We start from the raw sequence: 15879 nt of genomic DNA, 5'->3' as shown, positions 1-15879 counted from the left end.
CTGCAAATTAAAATCAAAACAGCATATTTATGCAAATATGGATAAAAAAACAAATAGACATTTAAGAAACAGACCTGTGTATCTATATGAAAATGTAAAGAAAAAGGATCTTATTGTATGAGTTGGAATACTACTAATCAATGAAAATACATAAACAACTACATATAAAATATCGATCAAAAGAATCAATTGCACAAAAATAATATATAAATCATGATACTATTTATACAACATATGAAACAAATAAAATTTTAAACACTAGGCAGTGGTACATAAATACATTATAAAAATATAAAGAAAAAAGGCATATAATTACCTCTAGAAAGGATTGAGAGGGTTATGCTCAAGAAGAGGTCTTATGTTTTGAAAAAGACACAAAATGTTGAACATAAAGGGAAAGATAAATATATTTGCCTTAAAATAATTTTTATATTAATAATAAAAGATAATTCACACAGAGGTACACTTAAGAAAATAATTTGTATCCTAAGAATGTAAAGTAAGTCCCACAAATCAATAATAAAATGACAGAAAACTCAAAAAAGCTGAACAGGAATTTGATGAGAGGATTCCCAAATACCTTAAAGGCACAGAAAAATATGCTGAGCCTTTTTAGATATCAGTGAAGGGAAACTAAATCCAAACTAAATCATATATGTGTTGATTAGACAATCTAACAATAGAAACTATGATTGTACTATTAGAATGCAGGCGAGCAGGACTCTCATCTATTCCTCTTGGCTATGGAAGTTGAAACAGCTGCTTGGAACACTGTCATTTTTTTACTTTGGTTCCACATAACCAAAGCTTTTGATCAATTACACATCTAGGTGTATTCACTTTAGAAATGCGCACGCATGCGCGCGCGGACACACACACACACACACACACACACACACACACCAAAAGTCATATAGAATAATGTTCACAACATTGTTTTTGGGGGGGGTTGGGGGGTGGGAAGATACTGGGGATTGAACTCAGGGGCACTCAACCACTGAGCCACATCCCAGCCTTGTTTTGCATTTTATTTAGAGACAGGGTCTCACTGAGTTGATTAGCACCTGAGGCTGGCTTTGAACTCACGATTTTTCTGTCTCAGCCTCCCAAGCTGCTGGGATTACAGGCATTTGCCAACATACCCAGTGACATTCTTAATCATAGTAGTCCCCAAACTAGCAACAATATAAATGTTCTTTGACTAGTAAGAGAAAAGTAAATCATGTGTGTGGTCACAGGATAGAATAGAATACCACAACAACATCGAGTGAACTGCAGTTACGTGCAATGTCATGTATAATTCCTCCTAAATACAAAGGGCCTTGAGATGGTCAGTTATAGGTCATCCATTCCATTTATGGATCAGAAACATGATTTTTAAAAATGTAAAATAAAAAGGAGGCAATGAATAAAACAAAAGTGAGTCTATTCCCAAGCTGTTTTAATTCTTTATATATACCTGTGTACACATATACATGAGCAGAGTAACAAGGGACTCTGTGCTTTTCAACATACGTGGAGAAAAAGGAGCACTACAAATTGAGCTCATATTTCTATTGAATAGTATCTTTAATTCAGTTTCTAGAGAAATAGAAAGTATAAACCTTCCTGAAACTGTCTACATATGGAAATATAAATATATACTTAAAATACCTATATATGTTAAAATAACATAATGATAATTTTAATTATTTTAACAAATAATATGAAACCCAGGAAAGGAGAAAAATAAGTATAACTGAGTGTGAAAGCATGAAATATGCAAGATATATGCTTATGATTAATTATCCTATATATCCTTTAAGTCTAGGCCTGAACATTTTTCAAGAAACACATGAATGGGTGCTGACAATTTTGTAACAAGCAAAGGTGAGCAAGAAACTCAAAGGCAATGCAGAAATTGCAGCATTTCTGTCAATTGATTTGAAAATAGCAACAGCTTGAAAATGAGTTCACAGGTTATCAGAAGTTATCACTTCTAACACGAATTCTGAGCTAAAGGTTTCAGTGAGCTTTCAAACATTCTCTACAAAACTGAATGCTGGAGTTAAGTTATGAAAAATAAAGTGAGTTAGACAACTCATTTCACTGGTAACGATAACCTTGGTGTAGCACAATGGTTCGTGACGTTACAGGCCATGTACAATCCAGTTAGTGTTTTTACTAGCTGGAAATCATGCCAGCATCTGCAAAGGAAAATGTAAATGAAGGCTGGAAAGTTTTCCTTACCATGCATGGTTCATTCAGATAGTGAATATTTTTCTTACAAATTAAGCTACCTTTACCTACCTTTCTTTTTATACAGGAAAAAACTCCCAATTCTCAGATTTCTAGGGAATGATAGTTAGTCTCTCCATTGCATTTGAGAATGCTCCCCAAATGACTCAATCCCATTCAGGAGATCAAGAGATCATCAGGATAGGGAGAGATCAGAGCCTGCCTATCATTCATTAGAGAATGTCTGGAGGTATTTGCTCGATGACATGGATTACAGACCAGGGTTTGTCATTTATTAGCTATACGTGGTTGCACAGGACTCCACCTAAGCTCAATGAGTTCAAGCCTAACAAATATGACACACAGAAATGAGACATGATGCACATGATAATGTCTATTGAGCTAGACAAAACTCTTTAATGGATCATATTCTGGTCATCTTCATTTTCCCTTCATTTTTTTTTTTTTAAATGTGCTACATAGGAACATTGTACTGAAATATGTAACTCAATTGTTTATAATTACCAAATACTTTCAGATACATTGTATCTTTGGATTAATTCTCAAACAATGAAGGCATGAAAGTATGAGAAGTTCATTTTAAATGCATTGTATGTAAGAGAAAAGAGTAAATTTAAAACGCAAAATGATTTATTGAAACAAAACACCTGGAACCTCTACAGCAAAGTAGATTAAGAATATGTTACTTCTATTCCTGCTAAACACTCAAAATGAAGATAAAGAGTGCTAACAATAGAATTACTCAGTCTATAGCAATATTAGGAATGAGAAAGGGGAGTTTGTCAGGCCAAGGATTCCAGATTGTTCCTGGGAGGTCTAAAGTATACAGCGGAGGAGTTTCAGTCTACAGCAAAGGAAAACCTTCCATTAAACTCGGGAGTCACTCATTCTATTGTCAGAAAAAGGATTCTCAAATCTCAAAGTTACAGGTTGACAGAATGTGAATAGGGGTTGTGTAGAAATCAAGAAGGGGAACTGGTTCTGGTTCTTTTTTTTTTTTTTTTTAACAAGAGAGATGCTTAAATTACTGTCGCACCTCTTCTGAATTTTGAGGATAGCAGAATGTTTATCCTCAGGTCAAACTTGAGGACAGATCTCTAAAGAAATGGAAAGAAAAACTAAAATCTGCCTTGGAAGAACTAAAGCTACTGGTGTGGATATTGTCACGGAATAATGCTCTTCTTAATTATGAGTGAGTGTTATTGAAATGTAGTCTTATTTCCAAGTTCCCACTAATAAGCTGACTGAGAAGTGCAGCAATCACACTAAAAATGTCCACTGCTAAAGCAGGTCTAGACCAGCAGTCACCCCAACAGCCACCCACATACACTATAGTATTGTTTCAAAGTACAAACCTGATTCTTGAAATAAAAATGAACCAAAAGACAATGAGGATTAAAAAAGAAGAAGAAGAAGAAGAAGAAGAAGAAGAAGAAGAACAGTTATGCTTAACAAATGATAATTTGGAGTTCATAATGGAATATAAAATTAGTATTTTGAGAAAGAATTTCAATAAGAATACACGCTTTTTATGTAAATAAGTAGTTTATATAATTCTACTTCTGGGAAGAATGTGGGGGGTTTTAACTTTCACTATAAATGGCTAGAAACTAAATAAAATATATGAAATTATATTTTACAGATTTTTGGATATCATGCACAGCAAAACAGTGATCACTGCAAAAAGGAAAATGAATGGAAACTTAACCTTGCCTGAGTGTTGTACCTGGAGATAACTTCTTGACCAAGACACCAATAGGTTGCACAGCAGAGTATGGTGAGCTCCCTTAGAAAAGGTCCAGACAGAACACAGTTCAGAGTGGATCAGTTGTCTAGGGTTTGAAGAAGGAAGCTGCAAAGAAAAATAGAAATAGACTGATAATGAACTCCATAAATCTGCAGACAATCACACTGAAACTTTATCTGAATACTTAGTTCTATAGAGCAAAAGCAAAAGCTGTAAATTGAACAAATTTCATAGAGGTCTAGGAGACGGTCAGAATCTTAACCAAAAAAATGTGTTAGGAATTAAAATCTATTTAAATATTAACACTAAAAGAGATTGTGGAGTCCCAGAAGTATGAGGGTTGGATGTGTCCTACAGTAAAGACCACATTCAGCTTGCCCTAACAAATTTTATAAACAAGCTTTTAGGCACAACCAGAACCAAACTATAGCTCTCACAAACTTCTTTTAAAAGAAGAAAAGAGAGTCCAAACATTCAAAAATGTTACAGTTGAAACATCCCATGCACAACAAAAATTTACTAAGTCTGTGAAATTCATAAGCAGGAAAAAAATAAGTGAACATAAAAAGAACCATAAATGACAGATAAAGTAAAAATATTTGACAATCACTTCAAGAAACAGGCTTCAGGATTTCAATAAATACATGAAGGTAAAATCATAGACATGGAAGATACAAATAAAGTAACAAATGAGAATAGTAACTGAAAAAAAAAGTGTCTAAAGTGAAAAAAAATACAATGAATACAATTAAAAAGCAGATTAGACACCATCAAGGAAAATATTAGTAAGATTTAAAATGGCAGTAGGAATCTAAGATGAAGCACACAAATTTTTTTTTAAATTTTAACAGAGAATTAGTCAATTGTATTACAATACAGTGTGATTAAATATCAGGTAGCAGAAACTTATTTGAAGACATACGATCCACCTTGTTCCAAATGTGATAAAAAACTATAAATTCCATTATGTGAGAACATCAACAAAGTCGGGGCAGGGGGGACTCCAAAGAATACAGAATTAAACTGTTGAAAAATAACAATTTTCAAAAGACCAAAGCAAACAGGAAAAAGAAAAAGAAGACAATTCAGAGCCAATAAAAGAAAAGAACAATGAAAACAGACTTGTCATCATAAAAGAAAACATTTGCCAGAAGGCATTGGAACAAAACCTTTAACCAGTGAAAATATCTTTCAAAAAACAGGTCAAGAGAAAAAAGCATTCAGAAAAACAGTCTAAGAAGACGTATCACCAGCAGACCCACACTTCAACTTGTAAGGAAAAATTTTCAAGCATAAGAAACTGATACAGATGGGGAAAAGCATCTATAGAAAGGAATGGATAATGCCATAAATGTTGACTATGTCAGTAAGCATTAAAGACCATTTCATTAAAAAAAATTCTTTAAAAGTGAATTATTGAAAGTGAAAACAATAACATTATGATTAGGCATTTAACACATTTTTGGACATAAAATTCATAATGTAAAAAGACGAAAGGTGGGAGGAAGGATGTGGCAATAAGTGGCAGAGTTCTTACATTACACAGGAAGCCCTACTAACTGAAATAAGATAAAGTTAAAGATGCACATACAACTAAAAATCCTTGGAAATGTAGATAAGACACAGAGGACAGCTAAAAGTGAGAAGACACACTAGCTTTTAATAGGGAATAACAGGGCAGTGAGGCCCCTGGGTTTTTATTTTTGCCTTTTTTAAGGAAGAGTTTTAAAACCCCCTCTGAGTGACGTCAGACAAGGCTGTGGGAAGCCAGAAGGTTCAACCCTGCTGGATTGACACAGTCTCCAGAAGAGTCAGCATCTCTGCTCTCCCCCAGTGGCAACTAGGAGTCCTCCTAAAGTTATTGACCTTCGTTTTGTCCCGTAGCACACATTTAAAAGCATCAATTATATTGCCCCCTGTATGAATCCAACTGCCATCTATAGCATTATGTCTTAAAAACATTATATAACCAAATATATACTGGTAAATAGTGTTTAATTTTTGTAATCAAATTTTCTTTTTGATTGACATATTTGTACTTCTAATACATATATAGAATGTGTAATGACTAAATCAAAGTGATTAGCATTTCTAGCTCCCCCAGTATATCTATGTATTGGGAGCTTTCAAATTCTTCTTCTGTAGTTATTTTGAAACATATAATTAATTGCAATAGACTATATATAGTTCACCTATTATGCTATCGAACATTACAATTAAGCTTTGGTATCCATTATTTGGCATCTTAAGCTTGCTCTCCCCTAGCTTCCTAGACTCTAAAAACCCCTATTCAACTCTCTGTTACTGTGATCATTTTCCCTAGCTTCCACAAATTATTGAGAACCTGCAGTATGTATCTCTGTGCCTGGCTAATTTCATCTAGTACAAAACCCTCCAGTTTCAGTCATGTTGCTACAAATGACAGGATTCCATCATTTTATATGGGTGAATAATATTCCACTTGGCATGTATACATTTTTATCTACTCATTAATTGACAGACATCTCAGTTGATTCTATACCATTTCTATTTTAACTAATGCTGCAATAAACATGAACATGCAAGTATCTCTTTGATATAATAATTTAATTTCAGGTACTATGAGGTCTCAAGCTTCATTCATTTTGATCAGGATTGCTTTAGTTTTCTGAGTCTTTGGTTCTTCGTAAGAATTTTGTGATTTTTTTTCATAGTTCTTTGAAGAATGTTTATTCATATTTTGATGAGGATTACATTGGGTAAGGCATAAAATACCTCTTCTTATTTATATTTCACAAGGTTAGCATTTTAAATTTTGACATATTGTGAAAGTTGAAGGTAAGATGGTAGAAGATGGAGAAAGAAAAGTGGAAGAAAATTGGTGGAAAAGTGGAATAAATTTTTCGCTATTAAAATTGTCAAAGTATCTGATAAAACAAAACTAAATAAGAGGAATAACTATATGGAAATTTGGCAAAGAAAGAATAGAAAAGATATAAAGAAGTCTATACTAACTTATCTTTCCCCAAGTCATAAATAAATAAATAACTACTTACAAATATATTACCTAGAGCTGTGGAAGTACCAACAGAACAAATAATTGCTTTAAATTACCTCTGGAAACACACCCTAGATTTGAGATAGAGAAAAAAAATTTTTTTGTTATGCTTCTATGGTATAGGGAGTAATCTACCTATCTATCTGTGGAAGACCACAACTTAGCAGTTAATAGAGGCTACTCCTTAGACTAAGATAAGGTTTTTCCTTAAACAAAAGAAAGGAGCATGGTTTTCCAGTATCTAATAGTAGTAAGGCAAGATTAAAACCAAAACTTGCAACAGATTATGCAACTCTAGTACTTTTCTTTAAGTTTATATTATTGCTGATTTTCTCCTTATTTGATTGATAGTCTATGACACTGATTTTTTTTTGGGGGGGGAAATCAGTAGCAACTTACTACTTTCAAATGACAGATAAATGAATGGAAAGCCCTATAAAATTCACATTCATGTGTCAAAAGAAGCAGCCTTCACATTGCAGACTATTTCTACATAGAGATGTGTATATGTGCATGTAGGAACAGGTATTTACACAGTTCTAGAAATAGTCTGGTTACACATTTAGAAACTTGAAGTCTGCATTTACTTTTCAAGACTTGATTCAATTATAAGTGATGCCAATTTAATTTTATAAAGAGTGAAAAATGTAATAAATATTATCAGATACTTAGTTGTTGGATGTTGCAGAGGAAAAAAAACAATATCCATATGGTTCATGGCATATTTTATGTTTCTTGCTGTTGGTTTTCAACTATATAACCAAAGTTTTTTGCATATAGACTTGGTAATCAATTAAACTCAGATATATTCCAGTCGGGCTTGCTTTGTGTCAATACAATTAATTTTTTTTCTATTTCCTAACTGAGCATTTTTCCTTGAGCCAAATCACCATCATCAATAGTGTCCATGAGGCTTTCATTATATTGACATAAGAAAGAGAAATCAAGCAGCAGAGTGGGCAGCGGGCACACAGAAGCTGTGATTCAACTCTTTCATTGTCCAATTTAAATGCAGCACTTTCTGAGTAAATAGCATGTTGTCTGGGGCTTCCATTACTGTACGTTTGAGAGTGACGGATGATTTAACAAGCTGGTTTGTGTTCAACAGCTCACGGAGTGAAATGTGCTGTGTTTTGCGGTGAGTGGTCGAAGCGTTTAGAATTCATCTCACTTGAAAATACTTTGTGACCAGTTGTCCGGTTAGTTTTCTTGTAGGCACTTTTTGTTGAACTAATCTCCTATATTTTGTTCACACCATGCATAATCAGTCATGCTGATTCCTACGGCTGCTGTAACAAAACCCCACTAACTTGGAAGCTTAGAATGACAGGAATCTATTAATCTATACTTTCACAGTTCTGGAGACTAGAAATAAAAAAAAACAGGGTTTCATCAGGGCCCTATTCTCTATGCAGGGTCTAGGGGAAAATCTGTTTCATGTACCTCCCTTGGCTTTGATATTTCCAAAAATCCTTGAAAATCCTTGGCCTTCTACTGCTTCATTCCAATTTCTGCCTCTGTCATTTCATAGCCAACTTCTCTCTCTAGCTTTCTGTCTTTGTGTCTCTTCTATTCTTCAAAGGGCAGCAATCCTATTGGATTAAGGGTCTACCCTATTCCTGTATGATTCAAATTTAATTAAATGTATCTTTATCAATCCTGTTATAATTAAAGTCACATTCTGAGATACTGAGAGATGACTTTAACATGTCTTTTGAGGAACAATATGTAGCCTATAACAGATATCCAGGAAGAGTATATCTGATAATATCCCACCAAGACCACCATAAAATAATTCCAGCTTGTCTACATTTTCCTCAAAGTCATCCAGATAAGCTACACTTTACATATCCATGAGATGATTTAGAAAAACATATGTATGTGTGGCTATATGAAAATACATGTACCATCAGTGTTCGAGGATTATTACCGATAATTGTATTATTACTGATAATCATATTATATTATTACTGATAATTATATTTGCTGTTCTACGTATGATATAGTTCCATCATCTTCTAGGAAAATATGGGTCACCCTGTTTTGTGGTTATAATGAGGGTACAAATATTATTGCCTAGACTTTGATTTATTATTTTTTCCTTCTTTCCTAGCTCATGGTCCCTACCACCAAAGTCTCTCTATTAAGAGGTCCTCAAGGGGGTTCAATCATACTTAGCTGCCCCTTCAAAGTCAGCCATTTGCAAACCATGTGGGAAGAAGCCCTTTCCCTTCCATCACTACCACTTACTTCCATGAGAATGTTGCTCTTCTCTGTGAGGCTGTCACTCCTATGGCACTGACTGTCATGGCATATTGACAAAGCTGATCATACTGGGCCTTCTGGGTGAAACGTGGCAGAGTGAGCAGTTTGCAGTACTTCTCCACTCACAACCTGTGACCCCCACAGTAAATGCCTCTGACAGTTCTGCTTAGTCCACGATGATTCTCCTTCCTTTGTGAATGCCCTCTTATTAGGGAGAAGAACAAAGAATGAAAAAGAGTAAAGACAGACTAAAGTGCTTAGGACACATAATCAAACAGACCTGTATACACAGTGTAGAAATCCCAGCAGGAGAAAGGAGAGAAAACAGAGTTTTAAAGTTTTTTGAAAGAATTAATTGAAAATTTCTTAAGTGTCAGTAAGAAAGTAGGCTTACAGTTTCCAGAAGTTCAATGAAAGATTCCATTTGACAGTAAAATGCACATTCTTCTTAAGCACATGCAGAATATTCTCTATGAGAGATTATGTTAGGTCACAAAAGAAGTCTTAAAATTTTAAGATGATTGGAAACATGCCATGTATTTTTGTAGGTCACAAATGAAAAGAAGTCATTAACAAAATGAAAACTAAAATTCACAAATATTTGGAAATTAAATAGCACAGTCTTTAACAACTAATGTATCGAAGAAGAAATCAAGAGGAAAATTGGAAAATATCTTAAGACAAATTAAAATAAAAAGAGTACACTAAAACATAAGGGATGAAGGAAAGGCAGTACTCGGAGGTTATTTATACTTGTAAATTCTTAAATTAGAAGAAAGAAGGAGAGAGGGAGAGAGAGAAAGAGACAGAGAGAGATTGATTTTCAATCAACAATTTTTACACCTCAAGGAACTAGAAAAAGAACAAGCTAATGCCGAAGAGCAGAAAGAAATAAATACTAAAGATCAGAGAAGAAGTAAATGAAATAGAAAACAGGAAAGCAAATTAGAAAAAAAAAATCAATGAAACTCAGATCTGTTTTTCTGAAAAAAAAAATCAACAAAACAGCAAAATTTGGCAAGACTAAGAAAAAAGAGATATGATCCAAATAAAACATAAATGAAAGAAGAGGTTTTTTTTTTTTAAAGAAGCCACAGAAATAAGAATTCTAAGACACTATCATGAACAATTATACTCCAATAATTTGTTACCACCTAGAAGTTATTGATATATTCTTAGAATGAAACTTATCAGGTCTGAATCATGAAAATAAATAAATAAATAAACATAAAACTAGTAAAATGATGGTATAAAGAATCAAAAAATTCCCAGAAAAGGCTATGACCTTATGGTTTCAATGGTGCACTCTACCAAACATTTGAAGAATTAATACTAATCCTTAAACTCTTTGAAAGAACTGAAGAGGAAGGCATACTTCCACACTCATTTTGAATCAGCATTACCCTGATGCCAAAGCCAGACAAAGACATCATGAGTAAAGTAACTGCTGGGTGATATTAGTGATAAATACATATGCAAAAAAAAATTGTCAACAAAATATTAGCAAACCAAATTCAATAGGACATTGAAAGATTTTACATCATGACCAAGTGAAATTTATTCCTGGAATGTAAGGATGATTTTACATATAAAAATCAATTCACAGGATACCCTCATGTGATGTTTAATTTTATATGACAATTTGATTGGACTAAGGGATGTCCAGAGAGCTAATGAAATATCATTGCTGGAGGTATCTGTGAAGGTGTTCCTGGAGGGGATTAGCTTTTGAATTCGTAGACCGAATAAAGAAGGTTACCCTCACCAATTCAGGTAAGCATCATCCAATCCACAGAGGACCTTAATGGAACAAAAAGTTGTAGGACCGGTCAATTTTCACCTATTCGAGTTGGGATATTCCTCTGCTCTGTCCTTAGACGCTGGCACTCCAGATCCTCAAGCTCTCAGACTGGAAGCAGGACTTACATCATTCTTGCTATGGCTATGCTCTCTAATTCTTAGGCTTTCAGACTCTGACTGAATTAAACCACAGGCTTTCCTGGTTCTCCAATATGCAGATAGATCATAGACTTCTTGACCTCCATAATCACATGAGTGTGTGTGTGTGTGTGTGTGTGTGTGTGTGTTTGACCCATCCCTTATTTCTACCTTTCTATACCATTATACTTCTCTTTGAAATGGGAATGGTTACTCTGTGCCCTTGGAAGTCGGAAGTTTGTAACCTTCTTTTTAACTTTTTACAGCGTCTCATAGCTAAGAGTTTACTTCCCATCTTAGAGGAGACTTTAAATTTGAACTTTTGAAAGATGCTGGAACTGTTAAGACTGTGGGGATTCTTAGGACTGAATGCATTTTGCATTGTGAGATGGATGTGAAACTTTCATGGGGAGGGGTTGAATGGTATGGATTGGATAGGAAGTATCCACCAAAGACTTGTGTGTCGAAGGCTTGATCCCCAATGCAGCGGTGTGCAGAGGTGTGGCTTTCAGGAAGTGACTGGATCTTGAGGGCTGTGATGTCATCAGTGGATCAATCCATTGATGGCTGAATGGACAACCAGGAGGTAACGGAAACTATAAGCCCATGTGGGATTGTCACTGAGGGTGTGGCCTTGGGGAATAGTTTGTCCCTTAACCCTTCTTTCTTTTCTCTCTCTCTTCCTCTGTCCCTTCTCCTCAACCTCCTCATTCTCCTATTCTCCTCCTCCTCTTCCTCCTCTTCCTCCTCCTCTTCCTCCTCTTCCTCCTCCTCTTCCTCCTCCTCCTCCTTTTCCTCCTCCTCCTCCTTCTCTTTCTCCTTTCTTTTCTTCTCTGCTTCTTAATTGCCACAGGATCACCTTTCTTGTGCTTATCCTTCTGAAATGACATTCTCCCTCACCTCAGGCTCAAAACAATGGAGTCAGCACACCTTCTACTGAAACTTCTGAAAACATTAAGCCAAAATAAATCTTTCCTCATTTAAGGTGTTTGTGTTGTGTAATTTGGTCACGGCCATAAAAACATGCCTATAACACAAAGCATCAGTAATCAAAACAGCTGGTTCCAATAATAAAAGCATACATATAGACCAATGGAACAGGAAGAGAGCCCAGAAATAAGCCAGTATATATAAAGTTAAATGGACTTTGATAAGGAGCCCTGACTACCTAATTGAAAAAGAATTGTCTCTTCAACAAACAGCTTTAGGAAAACTGTATATCTGCTGGTAAGGATATTTGCATCCTTATCTTACACCATAGGCAAAATTCAAACCAAGATTGATTAAAGATATAAACTTGAGACATGATAATGTGAAACTCCTAGAAGAAAATATAGAAGAAAAAATTCATAATATTCATTGTGGTAATAATTCCTTGGGTATTAAAAGACACAGGTAACCAAAACAAAGATAGAAAAGTGGGACTACATCAAATTAAGAAGCTATTGCAGTAGAAAAGGAAGCAATCTAAAGAGTGACATGTAACCTGTGGAATGGTCAGAAATATGTGCAATGGATATGTCTGATTATAATGTCCAAAATATGTAAGAAACTGCAACTCAAAAGCAAATCTCTAAATAAACTGATTTTAAAAATGAACAAACACTTGAATACATATTTCTCCAAGAAATAGATGTTTCTACAGTTAGCCAACAGTGTATGAAAATATGTTCAACATTATTGATTATCAGGGAAATGCAAATCAAAACCACAATGATGAATGTCTTTGAGCCTGTTAGGATGATCTTTATCAATTAAAAAAATGCACCAAATATTGGAGAGGATATGGAAAAATTCAAACCTTTATTCACTGTTGGTAGGAATGTAAAATAATATAGCCATTCCTAAAATTAATATGAATGTTTCTCAAAAAATATTAGAATTACCATATGCTCTAGCAATCCCTCTTCAGAGTATTTATCCAAGAACCATGAAGAGATTTTTTGCTCCCATGTTAATTGTGACATTATTCATAACAGCCAAGAGATAGAAACAACATAAATATCTATTGACATAAGCAATAAAGAAAATGTGTACCTACAATGGAATATTATTTAGCCTTGAAAAAGAAGAACAATATGTCAGATGCTACAGCAGGTGAGCCTAGTGGACATTATGCTAAGTGAAGCATACAGAAAACAAACACTGCATGACTTTACTTATAAGAGGCATTTAAAGTTGTCACACTCATAGTAGCTGAAAGCAGGGTGGTGATTGCCATAGAGGGAGAAGGAAAAATGGGCAGTTGCTTGGAATGAGTATAGAGTCTCCATCATGTAAAATGAAAATATCAAGAGACTTGTTCAATTTCATATAATTAACAATACTGTATTCTACAGTTCAAAATCTGTTAAGAGGAGAGAGTTCATATTGGATGTACTACCAAAATAAAAACAAATATGCTTCACTTTATTTATTTTAAAATTTGTCTGTTGCCTTTAACACAAGAACTTATTTATTTATTTATTTGTTTATTTTTATGTGGTGCTGAGGCTCAAACCTAGAGACTCACATATGCTAGCGAAGCGCTCTACCACTGAGCTACAGCCCCAGCGCAATATGCTTCACTTTAGTATGACTAGTGATACACACAAATCTCGAACATCAGCCGACATACCCTGAGCACTTAAAATTCTTTTTACTTGGCATTTAATTCTTGGCTATACCTCAAGAATTCTGGCTCAAGTTTTCTACTTACAACACACTTTGTAATCACCAAGAATCCCACAGTTTCTTGACAGACCCTGGCTGTATTCACCTTGAGAGAAATATTCTATCACCTTTAGGTTTAGTGTATCTATATTTATTGAATCACCAAAGTTGACCAAATAACATACCAGTCAAGAGAGATGTAAGAAGACAAACATGGATCCTTTCCAAAGGTAATTTACCCTCCTGTGAAACTTGACATCAGTTCCTAGTCTCAGGAAATAATAGGGTTAGAAGACAGGAGAGAGAGAGAGAGAGAGAGAGAGAGAGAGAGAGAGAGAGAGAGAGAGAGAGAGANGCTTCACATCCATGGATATATTATTTCCATCAGTCACTCTGTGCTCCCACAAAAATACGATTGCTTGTCTATAATATTGTCCAGCCCTGAAAGCCCAGCGACAGTGCTGCCTTTTTAAAGAACTCACCTAAAATTTCCCTACCACTCCACTCCAGTTAGAAATAATCTTTTCCCATGTTGCCACTGGACTCTGTGACTCCCTTGATATCTATCAGGTTGCATATTATGCTGAAGTTATACAAGTATGTAATATCATGTAATAACCTAAGATCTTCTCAAGTACAGAGACCTAGTATATTCACACCCAGTATTTCCCATAGCATCAGCTCCAAACTTGTCAAAAGGTAGATGCTAAACCAATATCTCTCAGGTACACAAATAAATACTTTCCCATAAAATGGTGGGGGTTGGGGAGCTGGGAGAACTTTCTTTGCTTTTCTTAACGCTTGTTTAGTTGGGGCCTAATTAACATTTAAATATCTCAATTTTCTCTACTCTGCTACTACGATCAGAGTGGGAGCTTTCATATCTAGCGTAACCATCCTTTTTGCAACGCAACTTCTCGTTTCCGAAAGACATTGCAAAGGTAGATTTATCTTAAAAGGTTTACTACATCAGTCATCGTGTTTTTCAACTTTTTATCGCTAAGCAATTTCTTTTCTTGACATGCCTACAGAGGAAAGGATAATATATCTCCCAGGCAACCAGTCATTTACATAGCTCAGATTATTAAAATAAACCTAGGGTTTATCCTGTGTATAAAAAAGTAGGTTTAAATTGCCCTGCAGATTGATATAAACTCATGGATAGTGTCTGGGTCTTTATTCCAACAATGATTTTACTTACTTGCTTGCTTGTCCTGGCTTCAAATTCTTGGGGTTGGGCATCCATTTGGCAACTAGAAATGAGGAGAAAAAAATGTTTTAGCGACTCATCTCTCTGACGTTGATGAGAACAAACCTAGAATTTATCTTATGTATTTAAAAACAGGTTTAAATTGTTATTTGACACATCTACATTCGTACATAACAGGTGCGCTTCTCTTCCTATGATGATCTTACCTCTGGGCTTACTCTTTCTCAAAATCTCTTTGGATGGGAAGAGAGGTGAAGACTTTCATTACACCATCACCAATGAGGCTGAAATGTTTCATTCCTTTAAATTCACATGGTGGGGGAACTGATCCATTGGTTTTAGTTCCTTTTTCATAGCAGACTTTGAAAGAGGAAAGGGCCTGAATAAGATAGAAGAAGAAAAATAGGTCCTATGAGTGGGGATAAGGAGGATACTCAGAGTTGTTCATACTTTCATTTAAAAAAAAATATCTTGGAGACAAAATTAGTGATTTTTCCCTTAAAACATCTTCCACATCTATTCAATTTTCTTAGGAATGGCATCATTAGAATAATACCATCATGAAGCTCCTATAAAAGCCAGAAATCTGGGTGGTATTCTCAACAGGATACTTCCTGACTACCCACATTCTTTCTATTGTGTTACAAATACCTCTGAGCACTCATACTTTCTTCCCTCTAATACCATATCCACCACTGAAGTGACAATCAGTCACTTCCCATCTAAGTTAAAACCTACAGGGATCCAGAAGAATGAATGGTCCAGGGACAGGGAAGAGTAAATGCAAAAGCC

At 34.9% G+C, this 15879-nt stretch overlaps 1 long non-coding RNA gene across 1 annotated transcript; it reads right to left on the bottom strand.

The window, feature by feature from the left end:
* Positions 1–3955: 3955 nt before the first annotated feature.
* Positions 3956–15462, bottom strand: LOC125611989. The gene is made up of 3 exons (XR_007342221.1): positions 15294–15462; positions 15079–15130; positions 3956–4090 (listed from the first exon to the last, which is right to left on the bottom strand). It is a non-coding gene; the product is annotated as an uncharacterized LOC125611989 (long non-coding RNA).
* Positions 15463–15879: the final 417 nt, after the last annotated feature.

This window comes from Marmota marmota, unplaced genomic scaffold (genome assembly GCF_001458135.2).
Source record: "Marmota marmota marmota unplaced genomic scaffold, marMar, whole genome shotgun sequence".
NCBI lineage: Eukaryota > Metazoa > Chordata > Mammalia > Rodentia > Sciuridae > Marmota > Marmota marmota.
Note: the sequence above shows the minus strand (reverse complement) of the source record. Positions and strands in the feature narration are given on the sequence as shown.